The sequence below is a fragment of the Heterocephalus glaber genome, unplaced genomic scaffold (assembly GCF_053883595.1).
Source record: "Heterocephalus glaber isolate CG9 unplaced genomic scaffold, H.glaber_assembly_v1.0 deba00001452, whole genome shotgun sequence".
Classification (NCBI taxonomy): Eukaryota; Metazoa; Chordata; class Mammalia; order Rodentia; family Bathyergidae; genus Heterocephalus; species Heterocephalus glaber.
The window spans coordinates 11,281,670-11,307,086 of NW_028258302.1; the positions used below are offsets into that span (position 1 = coordinate 11,281,670).

Here is a 25,417-nt window from a genome sequence, read left to right on the forward strand (position 1 = left end):
TGCTGACCTGTTCTGACCACGAGAGAGCAGTGGTGAGCTGCCTAGCGTTTTGCCAGGCTCTGGGAGGGAAGCCCTCCTCCCCGTGTACTAGGAGCTCATGTCTGGAGCAGCTTCCCAGAGGATTGGGTGGCGAGGTAAATTCTCCTATTCCTCAAGAAGGAAGATGTATTAGAGGAAATATAGTTGAATATGATTTGAGGACACTATAGGAGAAGGTAAAATCAAGGTGGACCATCTCCAAAGAAAATAGCTTTATTATTTTTTTCATTAATATAGTACATGCACATTATGAAAAGTAACAATACACAAAAGTGTAAAGCTCACCTGACATCCCATGGCTCTAGATGACCATGTCCACATTTTTGGCAATATTTTTATAGGCTGCTTTTTTGTTTTTAACTGAGAAAATGTTGTAGATATCTATCCTTGTCAATTCCTTTAATGTTTGAGGCCTCAGGACTTGTACTTACATAAATGCTTCATAAATTTTTCTACCTAAGTAACCCCAAAGGCAGAGAAGATGGATGCTTTTCCAGGCAGGTGGTGTGAGACTGTGTATGTGTGTGTGTGTTGGGGGCTGGAATATAAGACAGTAGAAGAAACTTCTTTGAAACATTGGGCTTTTACCTTAAAACTTTTAGGGAAATTTTGCATTATACCCCATAACATTTTGCATTCTACTTCATGCTTGTTTTTTAAAAATATTGTGCCTAGGGCCGGGAATTTAGCTCAGTGATTCCACCGCCTGCCTTGCAAGCACAAGGTCCTGAGTTCAATCCCTGGTACCAAAAAAAAATTGTGCCTTTTCTCCTCCACATCTTCATAACATTCCATTGTATGTATGTACATTATCTAAAAAGCAAAACACGGTGTTGGACATTTAAGTCATTTTCAATTTTTCTCTAACATAAACATTATTGAAACAAGCATCCTTATGGCTAGCATTTTCTCTTGTCTGATTATATCATTAGAAAAGAGCTCCTGAATGGGCACTTTAAAAAATAAAGATGTTGTGCTCGCTTTGGCAGCACATGTACTAAAATTGGAATGATAAAAAATAAAGATGTTCCTTTGTTCCTCAGTGCTTTTGGAAAATTGGTTCAGGTAAGATGAAATGGTGCTGATGGCAAGAAGGGCTGTACCCTTAGGCTTCTTTCTCTATTCCTGGCTGGGACCAACCAGTGGAGTGGCTCTGGGCTTGGACTCAGCCCTTCTGCATTTACACACACTGGTTACCTGGCTTCTCGGAGCCTAGTGCTATGCTAAGCTCTTATTTCTGCCTTATCTCATCAGTCTTCCCAACAACCCAGTAAGGTAAGCATTATTATTCTCATTTTACAGAGGAGGAAGCCAGTCCTGGGAACCCAGGTGTCTTGGCCAAGGTTATCCAGCTTATAATCAGTGGGTGTCGCCATTCAGGGAGCCCCAGGTGTTTGTTGTCAGTTTAGTGAACAGGACACCTTAGCTGCAGACTTCTTCCTAGGATAGTTGTCTAAAAACCTTTTAGTCGAAAGTAAAAACAAAAACCAAAACAGCACTAGAGCTATTTTAGGTTTTTTTAAAAAAAGGAGGAGTAATGAGGGGGGAGGGAATTTCACGAACAGTAAGAAGTCTCATGGAGCCCAAGAGGAGGAGTAATTAGTCTCATGAGGATGAGGAAGCAGCACTCTCTCTGTTTTGCTCTCTCTCTGGGAAAGCCTGTGCTTCTCCAAGTGCATCTGTGTCATTCTTCTTCAGCAGAACAACATCTCTGCTGTGCCATGAATGTGACCAATGTGACCTTCTCCCAGCTCCCAATTTTGCATCCCCTCCATTTAAGCCCGAAGGTTAGACTGAACTAGGATTTCTCATCCTAAACCCAAATCCCAAAGAGAAAGAATCTGATTTGATTACCTTGCCCCTCCTGGTCCAACCAGCTGTGGCTTTGGGGACAGGGCTGGGTGTTAGTGTAGTTTGTGGGTAAGGATTTTAGAGAAAGGGGGTTATCGAGGGCTTGCAGATTCCTCTAAAGGTATAGGTAGGTATATACTATGGCTCCCTGTCTATAAAACACAAATATTAATCAAGACTCCTTTGGATGTAAGTAATGGAGACCCAGCTGGAGCTGACTTCAATGCAAAAAGGAATTTATTATCTTGAACAGAAAAGTCAAGGCTTAGTTTTTTTTTTTTTTTTTTTTGGTACCAGGGATTTAGCTCCAGACCTTGCCCTTTCGAGGCAGGCGGCAGAACCACTGAGCTAAATCCCCGGCCCTCAATGGCTTAGTTTTGTGCCCAGCTGGATTCACTTGCTCAAAAATTGCCAGGAACCTAGCCATCTCTATCGCTCGGTTAGACCTTTTCCTATGAGTGCTTCATTCTTAAGGAGACTTTTCCCTATCAGTAGTGGTGGTAATATGGCCACTAGCAGCTCTAACTTCTGTTCTCATGACAGAACTTCCTTGAAGGGAAGGAAATTCCCCCTTCTATCAGTTTCGGTTCTGATTATCTTTGATTGGACTGTAGTACTCCTGAAGGAATCCCCGTGGCCAGGGGAAAGCTGTCTCTGATTGGCAAGCCCTGAAGTGATCATTCCAAAGCTGAAGTGAGTTAGCCACACTGAGGGAAGGAGGGAGATTTCCTTAAATGAACAACAAGATGCTATTAACAGAGATTCCAGCGATGCATGCATGGAAGCATAGGCCTGTAATCCCAACTACTTGGGAGGCTAAGGGAGGAAGATCATAAGTTTAAGGCCAGCCTGGGTAATTTATGAGACTGTCTTAAAGTAAAAAGAGCCAGGGTATAGTTTAGTGGTAGAGGCCTGCTTATCATGTGTGAGGCTCTGGATTCCATCTCCAGTATCTCAAAAACAAACAAAAACACCCCCCTCAAATCCCAGGGATTCCAGAACCTATTATTTAGAAACAGCAGACTAAGGTTTGTACCAGTAACCTCCAAGGATATATTAAAGGAGGCTGGGGGAGGGTGAGGAGAAGCCTTTCATTGTTTTATTCACTATACACTTATCCAGGGTTCTATGTGTGCCCAGTTCTGTGTTCTGGGGATGCAAGTCAATTATACTGACCAGAGCTTTGCTCTCATGGTGCTTAAATTCCAAGTACTGGACCACAAATATGTTTCTTGAGTACCTACTATGTACGAAACACTGTTCCAATCTCATTTCCTCCCTCCATGTGAAGAGAGATAAAATGTGGCCTTTTGCTCAAGAAGTTTACAATATACCAAGGCAGATAAAATAATGATAAGTAACAAGAGCAAACAAATGGCAAATGCCCAGAGAGTTATCCAAACAGGAAAGTGTTCTGGGAGAACATGCAGGATAAGGAGGAATACCACCGTTACTGGCGACAACCGTGGGTAACATTCAGTGGGTGCTCACTGTGCTCACAGCTTTCTAAATGGTACCTCATTTAATCCTAATTACAACCCAAAGGGGAAAGTAGTCCATTTTATAGAGGGAAGTATTGAGGCTCAAAGAGGTGAACTGACTTACTGGAGAGCACACAAGGAAGAAGTCACAGAGTCAGCATCTGAACCCAGGTCTGCCTGGCTTCGGAGCCCAAACCATTTAGCTATTACATAGTCCTGGGCTTGGAAAGAAGCCCGGGAGCTGTCGGGCTGGGGAACGTGGTCCTGTGGCATAACTGGGGAGGAAAGAGCCATCCAGGGCAGGCTTTGTTCTTCTCTCCATGCAGAGGGCTTTCTGTGCTTCTGCGTGCATACAGCAGGAAGAGGCTGTCTCGAGCTTTGGGTCTGTCCAGAGCCTAAACCTGACTCCTTGGCATCCACTGCAAACTGGTAGCCCTGCAGGCCAAATATGATGCCAAAAATATGCTTAGCCTGTGGTAGAAGAATGAATTAGTGCCCAAAATTCAAAAATTGGGAAATTTCACATAAAAATCAGAATATTTGACAACTCTGGGCCTATATTCCCATGGCAACCATCTGCAAGAGCAGAGTAGTAGCTGCTGCCTGTAGCCCAGGCACACTCCCCACTGCCGAGATTGCTGTTACTTCTTAGTGTCCCTCCTTGGGCTGTTTTGTTTTCTTTACTGTTGTGACCCTTGGGGGCATCTGAACTAGTCACTATGTCCCAGTTTCAGAGTCCCAAGAGACAAAATTCAGCCCAGCTTGGGTCAGATGTGTGTCCCTGGTTTGAAGCACTGTGGCCATAGCAGGGCAGGCTTCAGTGAGGACAACATGGGGTGCAGGGCACCTCTTCAGCAAGGCCTGTGGGTAACAGTGATTCTCAGAAAAAAAGGCTGCAGTTGGGCAGACAGTCTGAGAGGAGTGTAGTACACAGAGGGAGGAAATTAAGGCCTTGAGCCTACTTATTATACAAGACATGTAATAATCCAGGCTGTGGGTCATGATGAGGGCCTCTACTGATGCAGGAACAGTAGGCATGGAGGGCAATGGCAGAGGGGCAGTTTAGTTAAGAGATGTTAAGAACAAGGTATTTTGTAGGGTGGGCTGGGCTGGGAGGGGGTGAGCCCCTTGGTTTAGGGAACAAGGTGAAAGGTGGTGTAGTTCATCAAGATTCAGAACCCAGGGAAAGAGTTCACTTTTTGTCATTTTGAGTGGGCTGGGTGGTGCCCAGGTTCATGCAGGTAGAGCTACCTGGGAGCAGGTACCTTTAGGGGGTGCGGAGGAGAGGTGGGCTGGAGATATGGATTAAGTTACCAGCGAAGAGGAAAGGTTTGAAGCCACAGCTGCAGCTAAATGTTGGAGGGGCATGAGGAGTAGGAAGGGATGAGGGCTAACAGCAGAACCCTGAGGTTTAAGGAATGGGGAGTCACCAAAAGTGCTGGTTGCAGAAGGAGGATGACCAGTTGTGGAAGCTTTTCAGGATCCCAAGAAGGACAGTTTAAAGGGAAGAGTGGTCAGCACCACCAAGTGTTTAAAGAGAGCAAGAAGGAAGAGAGCCTTTTGGATTTGGCAATCAAGAGATCATCAATGAATCAGGCATGGTGGGGCATGTCTGTAATCCCAGCACTCAGGAGGCTGAGCCAAGAGGATCAGCCTCGGCTACACAGAGAGATCAAGGCCAATTTGAAGTACTAGTGAGACCTTGTCTCAAAAAAACAAATAAACAAGGGCTGGGGATTTACCTCAGTGGTTCCCCCGCCTGCCTCACAAGTGCAAGGTCCTGAGTTCATTGGCACATGCAAGGTCCCGAGTTCAATCCCCAGTACCAAAAAACCAAAACAAAACAAATAAACAAACAAACAATAAAATAAAGAAAAGAGCAGGAGATTTAACTCAGGGTGAAGGCCTTGGATTCAATCCTCAGTAGAGAGAGAGATTGATTATTGATAATGGTGGTGTACACCTATCTGCCTATAATCCTAGTACTTGGGAGGTAAGGCAGGAGGATTGCAAGTTTGAGACAACTTAGTGAGACTGTGTCTCAGAATGAAATTTATTTATTTATTTTCCATTAAGTTTATTGGTACGTTTTAGGTATACAATACAGTTACATTCATCATTGGGATCTTGTACCTTTACATGATGTGTCTTGGTTCTTATATTTTCCCCATTCCCCTGCCCTCCCTTCACCCCCTCCACCCTTCCTTATTTATTTATTTATTTTTTTTGCGCTACTGGGGATTGAACTCAGGACCTTGCACTTGTGAGGCAGGCACGGTGCCATTGAGCTAATTCCTCAGCCCTACACCCTTTCTTATTTACAAAGACTTTGTTTCCATTTTCTTCCTTTTCTCATATTTTTTCTTTTCCCTTTAGAATGAAATTTATAAAAGGCCAGGATATGGCTCAGTGGTAGAGCACCCCTGGGTTCAGTCTCCAGTACTGTGGTGTGTGTGTATGAGCACTAAGGAGTGTATGCAGAGAGAAGGTCAGTGGAATGGTTGAGTAGAAACCAAAGGACAAGGGCTTGGAAATGAAAGGGCAGCGAGGGTGGGAGATGGTGTCCACTCTCCAAGCACTGGAGTGTGGGAAGGAGAGTTTGTCCAAAGGCAGAGAGTTTTTATCACACAAGGTTCTAGATTGAAGTCCTAGGTACCCAGGTGTAGCTAACGCCTCATTCTGGTAACTGAAGGGCATGAGAGGCACCCAGGTGCCAGGTGCTGTCTTGCTAGAGCTCAGGGTGGAAGCTCACCAGAAGGCCTCACTGAGGGAATTGGCCCTAAAAGCAGGCCCAGGCTTTATGGCTGGGTTTTCCCCTCTCTGCATCTAGTTTCCTTGATCCACTGATTATCTTGGGCCGGTTTTGCTGAATGACTCAGGAGCTTGAGCAAGCTTTGCTACTCGAGTTCACAGCTCTGGGGGAGGGGAGCACCGTGTCTTTTCTGATAACTGGGAAACAGTCATTGGATATTGAAGAAAGCAGGACAGTTGGGCCCCGGCTTTAGAAGAAAAGGCTCTCCAGCTTTTATTCTTAATAAAAAATACCCACATCTAAAGAGGGAGGATCTTAGGATTTGAATGTTTGCTGTGCTTTGAAGTATCTTTTGAAACATATGCCTAGCTCTGTAATCACAATAAATTTTAATTATTCCAGGAAAAGAAATACCCACATCTAACAGTTTTTGAGAGCTTTTACCTTTGCCAATGTTCTGCAGGTCTGGAGGCTTTATCTATGAGGCGACTCTCTTATCCTCCTTTGCCAGGAGGAAGTTGAGAGTCCGGTGAAAGGACTGGCCTGGGAGATCCACCCAGTAACTGGACTGGCTGAGAATTGGCTGTTAAATCCATGTCCCTAACCACTATGGACACTGCACTTCTTAGAATGTTTCCAACTCACCCAGCAAGGCCTGTGGGATTAAAGGAGGGGCTTTCCAAGTGAGGGTCCCCAGAAAATGGCTGGAAAATAAAGTCCTTTGGAGAAGCTTCTTTCCAGAGAGGCTTTCTGCTATGAAGGAAGAGATGAGAGCCTCTGAGCTTATACTGAGGCTCCTGTCACCTGAGACCCCCTTCTATGGTCCCCTCCCCCAGCTTAGATAAAGGACCTATTCATCAGCCTCCGCGGAGCTGCCTGTGTCTGAAGCTGGGCATGGCAACAGCCAGAAGTTTGTCCCCAGCCATGCTTCCCTTCAGCCTCTTTCCCTGCCTCTCCCTCTGGATTCCACATGACACCTCGTATCTCTTTCCTGTGACTCTGAGCCCAGGACATGTGAGTTCCAGGGGACACAATGTCACTTTCTTCCTAAATTGTCCCTGGAGCAAGGTCAATTTTGTGTGCTGCTGGCCCCTGGTGGTGTACGCTTCCAAAGGTTCCTGTGGAATCCAGGCTTGGTAAACACTCAAAGAGGAGGAAATGGGCCAAGCCATGAGGCTGTGATTGCATCATGGCTGACGCACTCCCTGCCTTTCCCCCCACCTCATTCTCTGGAGGAGCTCTGTGGAGCCAGGCCACTGGGCCAGGCCCAAACTCTCTCCCTTTCTTTCGGCCTAGTGGAGGAACCAAGGGTGAGGTGAAAGGGGGAATGCTGGGAGAGGACACAGACTAGAACTGCACCTCTCTTGGCCTGGAAAGGAACTAACTGACACATGTGAACACTGGAGAGAGGACAAAGGTGAGCTGGGCCAAGGAAAGAATCCCAAAAGGCCGGAAGTAATGTTGATGGAATGTCAACCGGGGGCCAGGCCTTGTGTGAGTATAACAACAGTAACAAGGACATACAACCTCTGACACATTTAGCACTCGGATCAGGAGTTCTGCTTCTATAATCATTTTATTGATGCTGGTTGTATATGGTTTACATGCATCATCTTCTTGAATTCTATCGATGCCTTTATGAGTTAGTATGATTATCTTTTTACAAGTAAGGAAACTGAGACTCAGAGGGGTTAAAGTTCAAATTATCCAAGGTCACTCAGTTGGGCACTGAAAGTCCAGCCTTGGATCCAGGTCTGTCTGTTCTTTGCTTCAGCCTTATGTATTAATTAATATAATCTTCTCAAGAAGAAAGTAATTATTACTAGTTTTGGTTTTCAGGTGGGGAAACTAAGGCACAGGGAAGTAAATTGACTTGCTCTGGTCAGAGTGTCATGCTGAGCTCTTGTGGGCTCAAGAGTGTTCCTAAGTACTGGGAGTCTTCCTAAGAGTCTCTCTCAATGCAGTTTAGGTTTCATGTCTTTGTCCCTTCCCATGAGGTGAGAGAATCAGCATGTGCTTCTTCCATGCTGGCTTGTGATCATCTGTCCCACTCTGGCTGTTCCATCAGCTCTGTGTCTGGTAGGGCCTGGCCCAAAGGAAGGGTTGCTTGAATAGAAAAAAAAATATTCCTGAGGAGCTGCTATTTGAACCTTGGTCTGCTGAGCGCCAGCAGTGCCTTATCCACCCTGCCCCCTGCCTAGGGAAGCCTAGGGACATAAGCTGAAAGGCAAGCATGGAGGCGGCAGGCAAGCTTGTTTAAAATCTCTCCCTCTCCTCCCCTTTCCTTTTCCAGAAGCCAAGGAAAAATAGGAAAACTCAAATGGTCCCTGCTCCAGTCTCAACCCCCAAGTTAAGGAATGCAAAGGTGAGGAGTTGCCATGGTAACAGCAGTGCCAGGTGTGTTGGTGAATACTTAGTTTTTGCAGCATCATTGGGAAGGCCTGCCCAGTGCCTGTCTGAGGGTTTGCATTTTCTGGCTACAGGGGAGAAGCATTTCATTTGTTCTCCTTAATGGGACATTACAGGAGGCTTTTGCTTTTCATTGCCTCCATTTTCTTATAAGTGGAAGGAGAGTAAAAAAATCATTTTCCTTCCCTTCCCACTCACTCAGAGAAATGCCAGAAAACACAAGCCTTCCCTTCAGAGGCTCTGCTGCCGCTGGTCATGAAACCCCATCATCACTTAAATCGCTCTATTTTAAAGGTTTGCGAAAACTGCACCAAATTGATTTTTCTCATATCACTTCTATCTGTTCTTTCTGTGGTCTCTCTTCTTCAGTACTGCATTTTCTCAAAGCAGGGGAACAAGTCTATATGGAAACTTGAGGTACTCATCTGTGGTTTGGGAACCAAAAAATAAAGAGTTTTAGAGGATACCAAATTCTTGTCCCTCCCCCCCTTTTTTTTTACTTACTTGTGCATTTATGTTTTTATTTTTACCTTGTGTCTGTTGAAAAGGATTTGGCTCACAGATTCTAAATTCAATTTAGCTTCAAGCCTTAATCACTGTTGAGCAGAGAATCTTATAATCACAGGGATGGAAATAATCTTAGAAGTCATCTGGCCCAGAAGGGCTCTGACTTTTAGATATTATCAATAGTTAAAAGTTTGAAAAATGAGGAAGGAGACTGAGATAAGAGTTGCTACCTTTAAGTTTGACCAAACAAGAACATTAAAGGAACACAAGTACTTTGTGCTATAAGTACTGCTTCACATTTTAATACTAAAATAGGAAGAATATATACCTTCCAGTTAAAAGACTATACAATCCCTTAAACCAAATAAACATAGCACATAAAAATTCACTTGCTGGAACTGAGGTTCTAGTTCAGAGGCAGAATGCTTGACTAAATGTGCAAGGCTCTGGATTTGATTCCCAATATTGAAAACATTTCACCACTTTATCCATATTTTTCTCCTTTCTCCTTTCACCAGCACCAGCCTGAGGGTGGATATTTGAGAACTACTGATCTGGTTAACTTGCTTTTGTTTGTTTGTTGAGACAGAGTCTCACTGCATAGTTTAGACTGGTTTTGAACTCACTATATAGCCCAGACTGACCTCAAACTCATGGCGATCCTCCTGCCTCAGCCTTCCAAGTGTTTGGATTACAGGTGTGTGCCGCCTCTAGAGTGTTAACTGTTCTTACTTGGAGAAAATGTCTTGGTCCTTGCTTGAATATCTTTAGTAGCTGGGGTACTCACTACTTTTCCTCTTCAGATGATTCAAGCTATTACTACTTTTAGTACTTTTCTTGCCTGCCCTTCAGGCAAGTTGGATGACTCTCCTATGTACTTCCTCATCTCTCCTGCAGTTACCAGTTTTGCATATTCATTTCAGGGGATTATAATTGCCACATCATCAGGCTGACTTCCAGAGGGCAGAGTCTACATCTATTACTATTTCTTTTCTTTTTTTTTTTTGGTGGCACTGGGGATTGAACTCAGGAACTTTGCACTGCACTACATCCCCAGGCTTTTAAAAAATGTTTTAGAGACAGGGTCTCTATATTGTTAAGGTAGGGTTCAAACTTGTGATCCTCCTGCCTTACCCTCCCACAGTGCTACAATAACAGGAGTGTATCACCCATCCTGGCATACATCACCCATCCTGGCATACATCTGTTTACTATTGAATCCTCAGGCATATCACATGGTAGGGGGCATCAGTAACTGTTGAGTAAGGCAGCTGTGATGGGGTAAGTCTATAATCCTAGCACTTGGGATACCGAGGCAAGAGGATCACCATGAGTCTGAGGCCAGCCTAGGCTACATCGTGAGTTCAAGGGCGGCCTGAACTACATAGTGAGACTCTGTATCAAAAAAACCAAAATGAAACAAAACAATAATTGTGGACCAAAGGAATGCACTGTTATTCACCGAACTAATGATATGAAACAGTGGTAACAATGGCCATGAAAATAATGAGCATTTGTTTCATGTATACTATATATGAAGCATTTTATGTGATTTTGATCAGAAACAAGCTTTTATATCCAGGCATTTGGAAAAAAATGAAAATAGTGAAGTATGTTTTAAAAGGAAGTTTCTCTGAGAATGTATCCTACAGAATTCCCCTAAAAGTGCTCCTGCCTGGTGTGGTCGCGCACGTCTATGATCCCAGCCCTTGGGAGGCTGAGGCAGGAGGATTGCCAGGAGTTCCAGACCAGCCTGGGCTACATAGTGAGTTCAAGGCCAGCCTGAATTACAGAGCAAGTCCCCTGTCTCAAAAACCAACCAACCAACCAACCAAACAAACAACAACAACAACAACAAAAAGTGCTCCAAGATATATGTGTAAAAATGTCTATTGCAACTAGGCGTGGTGGTGCATGCCCATAATTGCAGTACTTGGGAGTCTGGGGCAGGATGATCACAAGTTTGAGGCCAACTTGGGCGATGTAATGAGATCCTGTCTCAACCCCTCATTATATGTATGTGTACTCCAGTACTGCTTGTAATAGCAAAAAATTGGAAAGAACTGCAATATCTATCAAAAGGGAATCTTTAAATAAATTATAGTTCAGCCATCCAATGTAGGCAGATTTTAAACAGAACAAGGTAGATAAATCTAGATGTACTGACATAGAAAACTGTCCAAGACATACTGTTAGGGAAACAATCATATTTCTGTTAAACATACTCACATGAATATATAGACAAGATAGGAACTCCAGAAACAAATCTAGAAGGACAATATAATCCAAATTGTTAATAGAGGTCTCAGGCATGGTAATACGTGACTGTTATCCCAGCACTGGGGAGGCTGAGGCAGGAGGATTGCTGGGAGTTCCAGGCCAACCTGAGTTTCAGAGTGAGTTCAAGACCAGCTTGAACTACATAGTGAGATTCTGTTCTCTCCCCCCCTACACCGCCTCCACTCCCCCCCCCCCCGCCCCGGCCAAAAAGAAAAAAAAGTGATTCTTTCTCAGGGTAAATTCCAGGGGATTTTTACTTTATTAGGCATCCATCTCTAATTAAGAATAAGTAAAAAGGGGCCGGGGATTTAGCTCAGTGGTTCCGCTGCCTGCCTCACAAATGCAAGGACCCGAGTTCGGTTCCCGGTACCAAGAAAAAAAAAAAAGAAGTAAAAAAAAAAAAAAGTATAAGAAAGTTTATTAAACTTAATTTACATACAATAAAACTCGTATTATTTTCGAGGTGGAAGGAAGGAAAAGATTTTTAAGAGTGCAAAGAGAAGAAAATCTTTCTGACATCGAGGCTCAATCTCTTGTCAGCCTCTTGACAATCTCATCTCTTGTTGTTTTGCCGGCTTTTCTGTTCCCTCCCCACAATGGGTCCTTCCCTTCCAGTCCCTTCTCAGGCTCTCAATATCTCTGATGACCTGGGCAACTCTCTTCACCTAGGCCTTTAAAAGGATGGCTCACTCTGGATGACTTCTGAAGTTTTCAAGTAGGGAGGAAGGGTGGCCATGGGTAATGAAGTTACCAAAATGAGACCCTGTGTATGTGTGAGTGTGTGTGGGGGGGTAGGGTCAAGCTTCTGGCCATAGGAACTAACAATTAAGAAAGTGTTGCCCCTTGGGGGAAAGGCGTCCTCTCAAGTTAAGTGTGACCTTGATTGCTCCATTTAACCTGGTCTCAGTGTGTAGAAACATTATCTGGTCAGAGAGCATATATTAAACATTTATACAGGCACAGATAATCTAAGACATTGTAAAAGAAGTTTCTATAAGAAAGAGTTTACCCTGCTAACCCAACATCAGAAGGTAGGCAGACCGTGACCACACTTCCTCAGGAGAGGCCAACACTTAGTGCTTCAGGGTGTGGGGCCCTGGAAAAATACTCGATGGGTTGGAACCTCCTGGAAAAATACTTGCTGAGTTCAAATCCTCCTGGCTCTGTCATATACTACCTGGGTGACCTTGGTCAATGGTTTTGCTGTTATTCATCCCAATTTTTTCATAAAACGAGATAACAGAGTAAGGCTAGGGATAGTAATGTAAAACAGGAACAACATTACCTCCCTCCCGGGACTGTGAAAATTATAGCAGTTAATGTATAAAGTTCTTAGAACAACAGTGCCAGACACAAGTGCTTAATAAATGTTAGCTGTGAGCACTATTACTTCATAATCCATTGTAGAGAGATTTGTGCGTCACTTCCAACAGTTCTTAATAAATTCTTTGATATTTTTCTACTGTCAAACGGAGAAACTGAGTCACATCGTATCAGGAAATACTGTAAACTGAGAAGGGCAGCACCCCAGGTTCAAGTACTGTCCTGGATTCTGTTGTTGGTTCTCAGTACGGTCTGGTCTGAACCCCTCTCTGGGCCTCAGTTGCCCCATCTGTAAGATAAAACAGGCTGAGCCACGTTTCTCAATTTTTTCCTCTCCTTCCTCGACAGGTCCTGAAGACGTTTTCTTCTCGAAATCCAGGTACACCTGAGGGCGGTGGGGATAGGGTGCCCAAATGCTGAGTACCCTGGGAGGGATTCCCTAGGGAGCCGAGGTCTTTCAGTCCTCTCAGGCCCAAGTCTGGCTGCAGAGAAGCTGTCCAGCTCCAATGTGCACCAGGAGCGCGGGCTCCCCACCCTCCTGCCCTCGGACCCCGGGCACAGCAGCCTCGAGGGCTCCTGGAGTTTGTTCACAGCTCCCCTCCCTCGCGCCCGGCTCCCCCAAACCGCAGGCGCAGGGCCTCAGAGGCGGCTCAGAGCACCCGCCCGGCTCTGCGTAGGACTCTTCGAGACTGAACGGCGGGGCGGGGTGGGGGCGAAGAGGGTGCCCGGCCCATAAGAGGCCCATAAGAACCGAAGCCCTGCCCCTCCACCCTCGCCCCCGTAGAAGAGGGCTGTAAAATTCCGGAAGAGAGATTAGAGGCGGGGGAGGGGGGGATGGGTGGGGCAGTGAATCAGTACATTCTTTCCTCCCGATGCCTCCTTCATCCTGGTTATCACTCGTGGGAGGGTTGGGCCCTCTCACGGCCTTCATCTGACCGGTCAGCTGGCAGGGTCCGGACCAGCTAAGCAGCGCTAGGCGGGATCCTCCCTGCTCATCAGAACTTCGTAGAGCCTAGATCACTTATTTTGCAGCTCCTGACCCCATTTGGTTTCGTGTAGGGAAATTTCAGTTGTTGCTTCCAACTGGGTCCTTTCCATTAACAGCGCTTCATGGGCCTGTCTCTGCATTTGTTAGAAGTTTGAATTTATTGAGCATGCACCGATTATGAGGCAGAATCACTTGCTCTTCTAAAATCTTTAGTGTTAGAGGCAAGGTTTCTGAAGGCTCAGAGAGGATAGGTAATTTCCCCAAGGTCACACAGTGGAGAGCCAGGAATAGCCCTACCTCTGTTGGTTGCATACATTTCCCACCACACCCTGTCATTTCCTTTACTTTAGGTCACTAAAAGTCAAGAACTTTTTTTTTTGTACTGGGGATTGAACCCAGTTCCTTGTGTGTGCTAAGCAAGGGCTCTAGGCTGAACCACATTCCCCAGATGACAAGACTTCTTTGTTAGGGGTTGGGATATCACACTTATGGGCCACCTCCCACTGTGCCAGCTGCTTTGTAAAACCATTTCATTTATAATGACTTTTTTTTGGTACTGGGGATCGAGATCGTGCAGCAGGCAGTGGAACCACTGAGCTAAATCCCCTATAATGACTTTCTTCTTCTATTTTTTTTTTTTTTTTTTGTGAGACAGAGTCTGACTATGTAGTTCAGGCTGGACTTGAACTCACTATGTAGCTCAAGCAGTCCTAGAATTTACAGTGATCCTCCTCCCTCAGCCTGAGTGCTGAAATTATAGGTGTGGGCCACCACGTCAGCTAATTTATATTATACACACACACACACACACACACACACAGACACTTTTTTTTTTGGTACTGGGGATCAAGTTTAGGACTTTGTGCTTGCAAGGCAGGGGCAGTGCCACTGAGCTAAATCCCTGGCCCACACTTAAAAAAAAAAATATATATATATATATATATACTGGGTCTTGCTATGTAGTTTGGGCTAGCCTTGGACTATGTAGCCCAGGCTGGTCTCGAACTTGTGGTGATCCTCCTGCCTTAGCCTCCTGAGTGCTGGGACTATAGATGTGCACCACCATGCTCAGCATCCCTAGTCCTTTAAAAAATAAAAAAAGATTTTTTTCATTTTGAGACAGGGTCTTGCTAAGGTCACTAAATTGCTCAGGTGGAGCTTGAACTTGCAGTCTTCCTGCCTCAGGCTTCCGGAGTGCAGAAATTACAGGTGTGTGCCACCACACGTGGCTATCTTTTTCATTTTATAGATGAAACTCAGAGAGATGAAGTAACTTCCCAGTTATAGCAACTACCTGGCAAATGAAACAATGTAGGAACCAGGCACCTGGATTGTGTCCCAATCTCAGGGTCTCAGTTTCATTGCTACATCATTATTACTTCTTTCTCTAACTTCTAATCGTGACAGGCCTACACAGCTCCTGCTCTCAAGGAGCCAACACAATAAAATCAGCTAAGGATATGGCCAGCTTTGCCTCACAGGAGCACTGGGAGAATTAATAAGCTAATGGCACTTAGAATGCTTCAGCAGAGGCCCTGAATAAACTCAGGGCACTTACGTGTGAAACGCACTGTCAAGGGTGGTTCATGGTTTAGTAAGGTGTCTGCAGCCCAGTTTCTGATCTATTTGAAGTGTGGAGGAAGTATAACCACATTACCTTATAGTTTTCTTTGGGACCCATTTGGATGCCACAGGCTAGCAATGATGGTGAACCTTTTAGAGCTTTCCGTGATAATAAACAGCTGACTGTGGCAGGTGTACCCATAGGTTCACTGCCACTGGGCTAGGGCATCTCTGCTGGCCTTGGGTAAGAGAAGGTGGTGGTGCCACCATGGTCTCAGGCCTTTCATTCTCAGAGGCAAGTGTTTTCCCAACATCTCAGAATGGTTTCCAGTTTACTTTCGGGGACACTAATTATTGACAGAAGCCAAACCAACATCATAGTCAATTGGGCTCTAGAAGTAGACAAAACCTGGGCAGAATCCTGCTTCTGTCATTTCATCTCTCTGAGCCTCCATTCATTTTTTTAAATAGTTCATTAATTTCAAATTTATTTTTTTGAAGCAAAACATTTATTGGGGGGGGCCGGGGATTTAGCTTGGTGGTTTCGCCGCCTGCTGCGCAAGCGCAAGGACCTGAGTTCAATCCCCGGTACCAAAAAACAAAGCAAAAAAACAACAAAAAAACCTATTTATTAGGACATTTTATTTTACTTTATTTAATTTATTTATTTTTTTTGGTACTGGGGATCGAACTCCGGACCTTGCACTATTAGGACATTTTAGATATTCATAAATGATAACATTCATCAGAGGGAATTTGTATCTGTACATGATATATCTTTTTTTTTTGTTTTGGTACCAGGGATCAAACTCAGGACCTTGCACTTTTGAGGCAGGCGGCGGAACCACTGAGCTAAATTCTGGCCCCTGTACATGATATATCTTGCTTTTTCTTTTTTTCCCATTCTCCTCCCCTCCTTTCCACCCTTCTTCCCCACCTTATTTACAAAAGATTTGTCTCCATTTTTTCCTTCTCTTTTTTTTTTCTTGTCCCATTCCTTTTTAAAATGGGGTAATATAGGGCAGGGGATTTAGCTCAGTGTTCTGCCACCTGCCTTGCAAGCAGAAGGTCCCAAGTTTGATCCCCGATACCAAAAAAAAAAAAAAAAAGGGTAATAATATCTTTCTCATAGGATTATACTTTTCTCATAGGGTTATTATTATTATTATTATTTTTGGTACTGGGGATTGAACTTGGGACCTTTCGCTTTTGAGGCAGGCGGCAGAACCTCATAGGATTATTTTGAAGTATAAACTTGATAATATATTTAACAACACCTTTCTCAGGGCTTGGAAGAGAGATGCTCAACAACTGGCCATGATTGTAGTCATTATTGTTATCCTTGTGTGTTATATTATTTACTGATATTTTAGGGCCATGCCGAGAGCCAGATGGAAGATTCATTCATTTGTTCAACAGTCTACTAGATTACCCTAAGTCGGCCAGTCTAAGGAGAATCGTGGAAATAGGCATTTACAATTTAATGCTGTACGTGCTATGATGGGGAATTGCGTAAGGTGTTTTGAGGCTTTTAGGGGAGAATCGGTTAACAGGCCATGCAGTAAAAGTTTTGCAGAAGAGGCAGTTCTCCATTTCCAGTCTGCTTCCAGGAAGTGGAAAATGCTACTTGCCTGAGGCAGATTAGAATGCACACAACAGCTGAAACTGTGTTCTTCACCCATGTGCCTTGACTCTGATCTGCCTCTTGTTCCTCAAGGCCTCTCAACTCCCACACAGCTCTGCCAGCCAGCCTTGCCCTAGAAAATCCCCTTCTGGTGGAAATCAGCCCGAGTTCTATGCTATAGCTTCATGTGGCTGAGTCATAAAATCTTTCCGTTTAGCAACTAAGCTCTAATGGAAGCCTCTGGTCAGGAGCACGGCCCCAGGTCTGCCTTGTGGGAAAGGGTTAATGATGACAGACCACTGCTTTCCGCCTAAAACAGCCTTGATGAGGCAGGAAAGAGGCAGTCCAGGGGGAATCTTCATTTCTTTCTAGGTAAGTGCTAATTCAGTGTAGGTGAGACTACCCAGGGTGGAGGGGGAGGATAACCCCTGCTCACCCCTAAATCTCAAGCAGGAGCCTCCCCACTTCCTCCCATGCCAGCCTCCAGGGGCTTTTCTGGCTGAGCTCTGGCAGTGGCTCAAACCAGTCTCCCAACTCACTAGTGACCACATTTTCCAAACCAAAACTTAGAACGCACAATCTGGCAACAAATTTCTGGCCAGCTTTCAAATTCAAGAAGCAAAAACCTTTCCTCTGGGAAAATCAGCATCGTTATAGGGGACATTGGGGTGCAAGCCTTGAAAATCAAGGTCTTCTCTTTATCAGGCATATTTTTCATACATTGTATTATTGATACGTGAAAAAAGCCCATTAAGTAGCTGATTATTATTTCCACTTAATAGTTAAGAATACTTAGAAAGGAAATAATTTGTTCAACTTCGTACATCCTTAAGTCTGAATTTTGGTCAGTCATGCAGGATTCTCAGGTCTGGGAGTGTGCCTTGAGGGAGGAGGCAGGGAGCAGCACAAAACTGTCCTTCGCAAAGATGCACAAGCCATTTGAGGCCTCCGGGAAAGGCACCAAGAACTCAGCTGCTCGATCCCACTTCTGAGTTGGAAATCCCCGAGCACAGGACTCGGTCGCAGCCCCATCCCATCAACAGCTGGCCGCAGGCCTCGCGGCCTGGGAGCCGGAATAAACCTACGACCTTGAGGGTCACCCGGCGGCCACGTGCCCTTGCCCCAGCCTAGGTGTGGATGGGCAGGGCGCAGCATGGGTAGGCGACTCCCCGGCCACGTTTGGCACCCCCCACCCGTTACATGGGCGCGCCTTCAGTCGCCAGGAGCTTGGAGCCGAACGAACCACTGGAAGGAGCAGCGGGGGAGGTGCCGAGGGCAGTGGGTCAGCGCCCCGCGGGGCAGATGGGCGGGCCCTGCTGCTCCGAGAGCCGCCGGCAGCCAGTCAGAGGCGCCCAGGGCGGGCCCGCGGCCTAGAGCGCCGCGCCCCGCAGCGCCCCCTGAGGGGCGGCGGCGGGAGCTGGTTCCGGCTGCGCGCGCAGTGGTGGTGGTGGCGGCGGCGCGATCGGCTGGGCTGTAACCGTCGTCGGTCCGGAGCAGCTGGAGTGGCAGGGCGGCCGGGAACGGCGCGAGGCGACGCCACAGGGCAGCGGCGGCAGCGGGGGCAGCGGCGGCAGCAGGAGACGCAGCGGCGGCCCTAGCAGCAGCAGCAAGACGGACTCGTGGACACGCGCCGCCGCCGCCGCCGGGCCGGGCCGGGTGTCGCGCGCCGAGGCTGGGGGGGAGTCGTCGCCGCCGCCACCGCTACCGCCGCCGCCGCCGCCGCCGAGGTGACTGAGGAGAGAGGCGCCTCCTCGCTCCCGCCCCCGCCGGACTTCAATGCCCAGTCCCCAGCTCGCCAGCGTGAGTGCGCCCTTCCCGGGCGGCCCGCGCCGGCCCCCGGGGCCTCGGGCAAGGGGAGGGCGGGAGGCGCCGCTGCCAGTAGTGCAGGCCCGAGACACGTCCCCGGAAGGAGGGCCGGGCCGGGCCGGGCCGGGCCGGGGCGGGCGGGCTGGGAGTGCGAGGGTGGGCGAGATCATGTGTGGAGGAGTGTGGGGTGTTTGCGCGTGTGGGGTCGAGTGCGAGTGTGTGTGGTGCGGGAGAAGGTGAGTGTCCTTGTGGGGGCGCGGAAGGGGCGAGAGCGGGGTGGGGGCAGTAGGGAGGGCGGGGGAGTGAAGAGGAGAGTGAGTGGGGAGAGAATCTAGGGGGAGTGAGCGTTGGGGGAGCGTGTGGGCACAAGTGGGGAGCAGGGTGTGGAGTGGATGGCGGATATCGTGAGTGCCGCGTCGGGGAGCTGAGTGGCAGATGAGGGAGTGTGCAAGGCTGAGCCTGCGTTTGTCCAGCCTGTGAGCAGGCATCCCGGACGCCTTTCTCCTTGGTCTTTGTGTGTGGGGATAGTGAACCCTGGTGTCTTGGGTAAGGGAGTTCTCTGTAGGAGCATATCTTGTCCCCGAATCCTTGAGTTCAAAATTAAGACGAAAGGGACTGAGTCTTTTAGTGACACGATGCTATCTGGCGCTGGGTCTCCCCTCCCCCCAAGGATGTGGCTCTTTTTTTTTTTCTTTAATCTTCCCCCACCTCCCGCCACGTTTCATGAAGTTGACATAAGTTTCCGAATTTGTCAAGGGTATGGTTGTCATCCTGTCTTAGTCTGGGGGCTCTAAGAGCTAACACAATCCTGATTCTTGCCCATTGTGCTCTTGCCTGTATTCAGAAGCATAAACTTTTTTGTAAAGTACTGCTGATTTTTCAAGGGAAGAGTTTTGTATTATTAGATAAAGTGGGTAAATTGAAGTAGTATCTTTTAGATTCTCTTTTCCCTTTTTGGAGAAAAGCTAAGAATAATAGTATAACGTTGGTGAAGAAAGTGATAGGTTAGTTTATTTTCTGGAATTTGTCAAGAAGTATATAAAGACTCTAGTTCTCATATCACTAGGCGCTCAACAAATGGTTGTCAGTTCAGTCACCAAACTACTACAGCTTCTGCTGGATTATCGTATGGTACTTGTTGGCATGCTCTGTATTACAGCGAGGAGTTTCAGACAGGAAGTGAGTGAAGTTATTGCCTTGTTAACTGTGCAGGAGGAATTAATACAGGAGGACACATCAGGGTTTCAGAATCACTTGCTGGCATGCTGTTGAAGATTAAAGATGCACGAAGTTGTCAGAATTTAATCACCCTGTCCCCAGGGATCCAACCCAGGGGCACTGAATCATTGAGCTCTATACCCAGTCCTTTTTCATTTTTATTTTGAAACAGGGTCTTGTTAACTTGCTCAGGCTGAACTTTGAATTTGTGATCCTCCAGTCTCAGCCTCCTTGAATAGTTGGGATTACAGGCATGTGCTGCTGTGCCTGGCTGATCATGATTTTTTAAAAGTTGCTTATTGAATGGACTAATCACTGTCATGGATTTTTTTCCATTGGGTGTTGTAGAAGTAGGGATTCTTGGTAAAGAATTAAGAGGGATTTTGTGCCTCAGTGATAGAGTTGTAGAAAATAATGATGTCTCAGAAGTTGGAATCTTTCAATATGATTTAAGGTGGTTCTTTTCATAGTGGATATAATAGAAATGTAGGCAAATCACTGATACAGTTCAGGGTAGAAGTCTGAAATTACGTTTTTCTCAGAGTGACTTTTCTCAATCACTAGTATGCTGTGGTTTCAGAAATAGTATTGTAATACTTGGGGGTAGAGAAGGGAAGAAGTTAATTAGTATTAAGTTCCCACTACATATGCTACAGGTGTTTTTATATTCTCATTTAATGCAGCCACAGTAAAGATGCTAGGTATCTGCATTTGTATTCATTTGGCACATTTTGAGTTGCTTTCTGTTTGCCAGGAACCAGGGATATGGTGATGAGCCCCCGTGGACTTAATAGTGATAAGATGAGACATAGACTCAAAGTTAAGCAACTTGTCCTATGCAGCTAACAAGAATGGGAGCTGGATTAAAAATTGAGGTCTGTTTGATGCTAAAGCTCTTGCTTTCCAAGGACCCCATAGTACTCTCGTGTGTTGTCTCTTGGTCGCTGTACAGTGGCCTCGCAACTGGTTTAGCTGAGAGCTGTGTGAATTAAAGGAGAAGACTGGCTAGAGGCAAAGGGATAGTTTACGAAATGCTGACTTGAGGCTCTTTGGGGCCTAAGCTAGGTTTTTATGTGGGAGGAGATTCTTCTTCCTTGAAACTGTCTTGGGGCCTCAGGGTGTGTGCTTTGAAACAGTTTTTATGAGGCACCTGGGATATGTCTGGGTGAGGAAAGTCTGATTAAAGAAACGCAGTAGCCCCTTATGTGTTTTGTTTTTAGCGGGGTGCAGGGAGGGAAGAGTATTGGAGCTAAGAGTCACCTGGAAGTTGCCACCTCGTGAAAGTTTCTCTTGCCCTATGTGGGATACTTAAATCAGGAGTTTGTGAGGAGCATGTGAGAAAACATGTGAAACAACTTTGTTAATTATAAATTGAACTGGGCCTGGGATTTAGCTCAGTGGTTGTGCAAGGTCCCAAGTTCGATTCCCCTACCAAAAAAAAAAAAAAATTGAACTAAAGACACAAAGTAATATTACCACTAAGACTTTTTCTACTATGGCAACAGTTTGTTACATTTAGTAGCTAGAAAAGGCTGGTAGTATTTCAGAACACCTTTACAAAGGAAAAATAGTTTAGAACTGCTGAACAGGATATTTTCTGATTCAGAACAGCAAAAGACCACTCCCTCTGAGTCAGTCAAGTAATATTTAATTCGAGTGAACCAAGTTTATAGGCAGAAACCATTCACAGCATGAGCTTTGGTGGCACTAAGAAAGAGTAAATATTTGAATGCTTTTTGTATGTAACTTTTTATTCTATTCTATTCTATTCTATTCTATTCTATTTATTTATTTATTTGTACTGGGGATGGAACTCGGGACCTTGCACTTGCGATGCCGGTGCCAGAACCATTGAGCTAAATCCCCGGCCCCTGCATGTAACTTTTTAAACAGTTCAGAAGTCACAAACACATACACACAAACGCAAATAGTTTACTTGAAAAAAGTTGTGAACAAGTTAAATTAGATTTACTTTTCTTGAAATTCTAACCCCCCCACCCTCCATGCTAGGGATTGAACCCAGGACCTGAGTCAAGCTCTGCCATTGAGCTACACCCCCAGCCCCTGTCTTGAGCTTTTTATTCATTTTGTCCTTTAAAGGTAGTATTTCCTTATGCAGTAATTGTAGATCACTTTACAGTTTTGAGACACCGTTGAAATTCAGTAGGGATTTAGTTTGTGGGGTTGGTACTCAGTGAAACCTCTAGAAAAAGCATTTACAAATAAGATTCTGAGGAATAGCACATAAGTTTTTAGCTGTTGCTCTTGGAAGAGTAAAGCTTGGTGTTTTAATCCTAGCCCCTAAGATAATTTTTTTTTTTTAATTATAGGTGCAATTCTATCAGCTAGATGACTTGTTAAATAGAAGTTGGGGATCTTTAAAATATTTTGAGTAACTGGAAATCAGGATCCATAGTTTTTTTGTTTTGTTTTGTATTTTTCAGTATCGAGGATCCAACTCAGGACTTTGTACTTGAGAGGCTGGCACAGTGCCACTGAGCTAAATCCCTGGCCCTATAATTTTAATATGGTAGGCTCTTATAATTGAGTAGGGTGGTGGTAAAGATCTTGTTATCTTAGCATACTTGAAAAAGTCCAACATTAAACTTTAGGGCTTTAGGTTTTAATGTTTCCTTCTTGAGAATCTTCTTTTGGGCTGGGGATTTAGCTCAGTGGTTCCACCACCTGCCTGGCAAGTGCAAGGTCTTGAGTTTGATCCCCAGTACCAAAAAAAAAAAAAAAGAATCTTCTTTTGCCAGATCACAATCATCTCATTTAAAACTTAATATCATATATAGATTCTTTTAACTTTACACCTAAGGAAATTGATTTATAGACTGATTGTTGAATCCCAAGTTTTAGAGTCTAGGTTAAAGGGTATCGGTAAGTTGATGGGCAGTGGATAAAACCATTGTTTTAAGTTTTTTTTTTTCTCTTGAAGTGTATAATACTTAAATTCCTGTTGAGAACAGGAATAATTTGATAAATGGGGATTTGAGTCTGTTTATCTATGGAGTATTAGTCTCCTCTCCGTTTTCACCTTCTGAACTATTATGCCCATTATGTATATTTACTTTATCATCTGAACCATGTTCTCCAGTTCAGTTGACTTCTTGCCCACTCTCTTGGGACTTGATGCCTTATAGAAGTGTTTAGTGTAGAGCTGAAGTGAATGTTGTATATAAATCTTTTGCTCCTTGGAGGAGTTGTAGAGGTCTAGAGTGTACCAAAAACACTCACCACCATATATATATGTGTGTGTGTATTATTTTTTTTTTTTCCTTTTTTTGTTTTTTTTTGAGACAGGGTCTTACTATGTAGCTGGTAACCTGAACTTCGGGGTGATCCTCCTGCCTCAGCCTCTCAAGTGCTAGGATTACATGCACGTGCCACCACTTCTGGCTATACCTATATTTTTTGTGTGACTTCAATGCATACTTTTTTATTTGCATGTGCTTACATTCCTACCCATGGGTTCTGTTAACACAGCATCTATTCCAGTTTAAGTGGCCTAGAAACTATATTTCATTGTTTGAATATAAATTTATAAGGTACCATGCTATGTTTGCTTTTTAAACTCTAGAAAAAAGTTTGGTTTTGTTTCTTTGAGTCAAGGTCTTGCTAAATATTCTAGGCTGGCTCGCTGGCCTGGAACTCACTGGGTAGCCAAGGTTGGCCTCAAATTTGTGGTGATCCTCTTGTCTCCACCTTCTAAGTGCTGGATTAGAAAGGTGTGCCACCAGGCCCAGCTCTAAACTAGAGAATTTTAAGATAGGCTTTTCTGTGATCCTTTTTTTTTTTGCTAGTTGAACCTGGTTTGAAGAAATTTGGGACATTAGAACAGTCTTTACCTTTCAAAAAGTGGTGTATTTAAATCCTTTCATAATATTTTTGGGTTAAAATTTCATTCTCAGAAAATGTTGGTTCTTTTGGCATAAAATGCACTCATGATATATTTGTTTTAGCAGATCAGATAAATTACTTTATATTTTTATTTCTGCTGTGGTCAGAAATGTTGGCTCTTAACTAATGTATTACTTGACAAGAATTCAAATTCCCAATCAGGTTAGCTTTCTTTCAGTTTGATAGGTCTCCCACCACCTCAGCAGCTATTATGTATAGTAGCTGCCCTCTTCCTATGGTGCCTTGCCCCTTCCCCTGTGTGATGTCATGCCAAGATGATTGCTCCCACCAAAGAACAAACTCTTCTTCCCACCATGCCCGTTCCCACCTAGAGAGTAACCTAATACTCGCTCACCTCCTACCACCTAGTGACATCACCAGCTCCTCCATTCCCTAGTCACTACCTCAGTCAACCCCGCCTCAGCCCCTACAAACCCCACCCCAGTCTCTATAAAAGACTCTCCCTGCCCCAGCCATATTGCTTTTGTCTCTCCTTTGTTCAGAGACAGCCCGGCGGATCTATTCCCCTAATAAAGGCTTGTTGTGGCCTGGTCTGATCTTGGTCTTCGGCCCTTTTACCTGACACAGTTGTCCTTTAGTTTTAGTTGTTTTGAGCATCTTTTATTCCCTGCTCTTTTGGGTTTATATACTTATTTGATATTTATTGTTTTTAGTAGCAAGACAAATTGGTGTGTTTTCTACTTTCCATTACTGATGAAAAGCCTACAGAAGGATATGAGTCATCAGTAGGATTTGTCAGCAAAATGAGAAGGGCATGATAGAGAAACAATAGATTCTAGTGACATTATTCTTCATTCCATGTTTGGCTACAAACAAGTTTCCTTTTGGTGATTAGTTTAAATTATAAAAATTATGATTTTTCTGAGTGAAAAGTACATCAAATGTAAGTCATAGATTACACTGTCCTTCAATCAGTAGGATATAGTTAAACTGATTTCATTTCTTTGCTAGACAAAATAGTTCAACTATAAACAGGATTTAATAAATTGAAATAATATTATGATTTTTGATAATTATGGTGCTGCTCAGAAGAGACAGTATCAATATATGGCAATGTTATGTAATATGAATATGTACTAATTCACCAAGATGATAACCATTAAGTATTGTAAACATATACTTTAAAAAAAGGCAATGTTTTCCTCTTTCCTCCTGGGTACTCCTCTGCATTTAAATTCCGGAGAGTTTTTAGTGCACTCAAGTTGGTCTGAAATTCTCAGTGTGGTCAAGGCCCTCCCCAGAGTTACTAACCAAAGGTTAAGGTCCTTGCTTATGTCACACTAACATGCCCTTCACTGTTCCTACCAATTTGCTGGAAAGGTTTTATCTTTCATCAGAAGCCTTAATCCATTAATTTATTAATTTATACATGATGTAGTGCATAATGTCTACATTCCTTCTATGGAGCTGGTACATGTGCAGTACCCATCTCAATTACATTTCTCATCCCCTTCCTTTTTTTTTTTTTTGGGGGGGGTACTGGAGATTGAACTGGGGTCCTTGAGCTTGGGCAGCAGGCAGCGAAACCACTGAGCTAAATCCCTGGCCCTCCGTTTCCTTGATTCCTTTCCTATTTGAGAAAGATCTCCCTATTTCTTATTATCTTTTATTTTGCTCTTTATTTATAACAGCAGCCTTAATTCCGTTCCATT

General features: G+C 44.7%; 1 protein-coding gene across 3 annotated transcripts in view; it reads left to right on the forward strand.

Annotated features, from left to right (window-relative positions):
* The first annotated feature begins 7,383 nt into the window (after window positions 1-7,383).
* Ptp4a2 (protein tyrosine phosphatase 4A2) overlaps window positions 7,384-25,417 on the forward strand; it is a 41,750-nt gene continuing 23,716 nt past the window's right edge. The window contains exons 1-3 of one of the 3 annotated variants that reach the window (XM_087215392.1): window positions 7,384-7,540; window positions 8,417-8,488; window positions 12,991-13,021. The gene's annotated coding sequence lies outside the window, so the exon portion shown is untranslated. Of the gene's footprint in view, window positions 7,618-8,416; window positions 8,489-12,990; window positions 13,022-18,478; window positions 18,618-25,417 lie in introns of those variants that run through there. The other 2 variants (XM_087215391.1, XM_004850829.4) reach the window with 2 other exon arrangements.